The following is a 3,419-nucleotide window of genomic DNA, read 5'->3' as shown; positions in this document are numbered from 1 at the left end:
AACAATATGAATTTGAGAATTAAGTTTAAAACTACTTGAATTTGAGATTTTAAAAAAATAAATAAAATTACATGCTTTTGGTGAAAAAACTTCTGAACTCAACTAGGTAGGGCTTTATGAAATTTTTACCAATGTGTGTGTGTGTTCTGTTATATAAGTTGTCAGCAATGTTTCAGGTTGTTTTTCGTGGCAATTTTTTGTTCTTAGTTTCTTATTTTTATGAGAGCAAATTATGCGCTGTCATAAAAAATATATATATGGGATTATTATGCATAAGTTAACAAATGTTAATTCTGTTAAATGAAAAATTTGCTTCTACCGCCTATATAAAAAAAGTTATTTACTGATCAGTCAAAAGCACAAGGAACAAGTCATATTTGCCTATATATGTCTCTTCTTATTGCCACCAAATCTGTCCTATCACCACCTATTCAAACACCCATCACCATGGCTGCCTTCTCTAATTCAATTATCACAACCGCTGGATTAGTGTTATCAAATTCAACATAAAAGCAAACCTCTGAAACATGGACACCTCTTCGTAGGTGACGTACAGGTGTCGGACATGTTGGGACACGCTAAAGACACGCTAAAATTTTTGAATTTTTTACTAAAATAGCATACCTAAATAAAGTTGATAAATTTGATAAAATTAAATATTTGACATAAAATAAATAAATATTTAAAAACATGACATATAAATTATAATAAATATATAAAATTATATGTTTTACACATGTCCCCAATGTGTGTTGTCTTGCATTTTTTAAAAATTTGCTTGTCTGTGTCCGTGTCGGTGCTTCTTAGAAGAAGCAAACTCAATCGGTTGCTCCAAAATATGTGGCCATTGCTGATAAGGAATCAACATGCCAAAATTTAACTAATGCTCTCTTTCACCCTAATTCATATTAATTTCCTCTGATACAAAGAAGTACGAGCACTTCTAAAAATGTGGCGTGTACATGTTGTGTCGTGTTAGACACTAACACTTGTCAAAAAGTGTCTTATTTTAAGGAAAAAAAAAAAGACCCGGACACTTGGAGAACACATGTGTCTATTGATTAAACGTGTGAAACTAATTATAAGTTTAAACTAAATAACTTAGGATACAATAATAGAAAAAAAACAATGTAAATTTATAAAATTAAGTGTTATATTGTTTTTTTTTTATTTTCTTAATGATATATTAATATATATGACATGTAATTAATATATAAAATTATATATTTTGTATGTGTTCTCCACGTGCCGTGTCTTGCATTTTTTGAAAATCGGTGTGTTGTATCTATGTCTATGCTTATATATATAGATCTACGTGGTTACATTTTGTGTGTTTGTATATGATGAAAACCAAGGTGTTAGAAGTAGTGCGAAGGAGGGGGCACGTTTGTGGGCAAGAATGAATGATGGGTAAAAATGACTTTATGTCTATGTTTTTGACTTACTAATAATTACTTATGAATAAATATTTTCATTAAACGCACTTATTTGTAATAAATTTGTTATTTATTGTTGTAAATGTAATAATCTCTTTATTTATTTATGATTAATCTTTGTATGAGAACCCTGGTTGTTTTTTATTTGAATTACATTATTTTATGTTGTTTATGAAATCACTTCAGGAGTAAATTTGAAAGCTGTTACGGAGACTTTGAATGCCTTACCATATTTGTGGCTAAATGGTTAGCCCATTTTTATAATTTCTAGGTTGCTAGTTTCCTTCTTTGTACCTTTTTTCCAGGGCCAACCTTGGCCTAAGGCCAGTAAGGCCTTTGCCTTAGGCCCCAAAATTTTGGCCCAAAAATAGGGCCTCCAAATTTAGTAAAATGTTATAGGCCTAATGTTTTTTTTTTTTTTTTTGAGGATCAATTTAAAGGGCTCCAAAATTTTTTATTGGGTCCATGTATGGTTTAGCCCATATTTATTTATAAGTGTAGTTTGGCCCATATTTATTAAAATGCAAATATATATTTAAAAAAAAAGTGTTTGGGCCCAAGAAGAACAATACATACAATATATGGGCCCTAATTTTTTTTTTTTACCTTCTTTATCTATTAGATTTTAGTGGAATAAATAATTTTGCCCTAATTTTTTTACCTAGGTCTTTATCAGTTTTAATTGAATAATTTTTTCCTAATTTTTATGTCTTGATTTTGTTTCATTAAATTGTTTTGTTAATAATTTTAATGATTATATGTGCAAGTAAATTTTTTTGTAGCTACAAATAAATAGAAAAGTTATAACTTATCGTTTTATCTATGAACTTTTTTTTTTCAATGTAAGAAGGGCTCCATTTTTGAAATTCGTCTTAGAACCCCTAAATCTCATGGCCGGCCCTACTTTTTCACTCCCCTTTTTTTTCTTCTAAAACTTCTAATTGATTTTGTTTTTTTTCTTTGTATATATAAGTTTACAGCAGAGGGAATTTCATCATAGGAGAAGAGATGGATTGCCCTATACCAGCATGTGCAAAGTGCACGTTGAATTGCTTATTGATTCATGGGAAGAATAAGGACCCATCGATTGTTGCTACCTCTTTTTTCAAAATCATGATTGGTGATAATTTTTCAAAAGTTCTGGTATAGTTACATTTCTACAATTCCTTGTTAGTTATTTTAAAATATTGTTTCTCTAACACTATTGGTCCTCCATCGTATGTGATTGGAAAAATCATAAGTTTCATACTTCTCTATAGTACCCTACGCTAGGGGCCTTTGGAGTCGGTTCAAGAAGTTTAGAGTTTGGTCCCAACACCAACACACCCCCATTCCCAAAATGTATGGTAACTACATACTTCATAATCTAAAAAAATAGCACCATGTTTCCAAGGATCTGATTAGGATGGGTGGTCTTTTGGGGTTTGGAAGTGTCGAGAATTGATGCTGCAATTTTATTTGTAAAATGTTTGAAGGTTATGTTTTGAGATTCGGTTTCTCTCAGAAATCTTCCCCTATGAGGAAGAAAATCCATATGATAGGAAGTGCCATATGACACTCCAAACAGCAGCAGTATACAGTGGTCACTCTTCCCTATTGGCCAATTGTGGACCATCTGATTCCCCCACAATCTTGAGGGTCATTGGTCAGGATCATGTGTTTCATTGTTCCGCTATCATTGTGATTTGAAACGGATCTATGATGGTAAAAAAAGTCTCTAAAAAAAAGAAGATAGAAATACTGCTTTTGTTTCATTGCTCTGTTTGCATTTATGTCCCATAGCATAAATTATTTGATTTAGTTATTGTTTAATCTTATTTTTCCTTCTGTTGATTTTAAGATTGTTTCCTAGCGCCGAGTGAAGTAAAGGGTTGTGGTTTGCTATATTGTGGATGGTATAATGATGGATCTTCCTATTCTGGTTGTCATTTTTTTTTTTTTTTTTTTGTCCTTTCATTGTGATTATCTACTTATCCTTGTTAA

General features: G+C 31.1%; 1 non-coding gene across 1 annotated transcript; it reads left to right on the top strand.

Annotated features, from left to right (window-relative positions):
- Positions 1-2,947: 2,947 nt before the first annotated feature.
- On the top strand, positions 2,948-3,013 carry LOC114275005 (small nucleolar RNA U49). The gene has a single exon (XR_003633577.1). It is a non-coding gene; the product is annotated as a small nucleolar RNA U49 (small nucleolar RNA).
- The last annotated feature ends 406 nt before the right edge of the window (positions 3,014-3,419 follow it).

The sequence above is a fragment of the Camellia sinensis genome, chromosome 4, assembly GCF_055761805.1.
Source record: "Camellia sinensis isolate YWXY chromosome 4, ASM5576180v1, whole genome shotgun sequence".
Lineage (NCBI taxonomy): Eukaryota > Viridiplantae > Streptophyta > Magnoliopsida > Ericales > Theaceae > Camellia > Camellia sinensis.
This window is presented reverse-complemented; position numbering and strand designations above follow the sequence as displayed.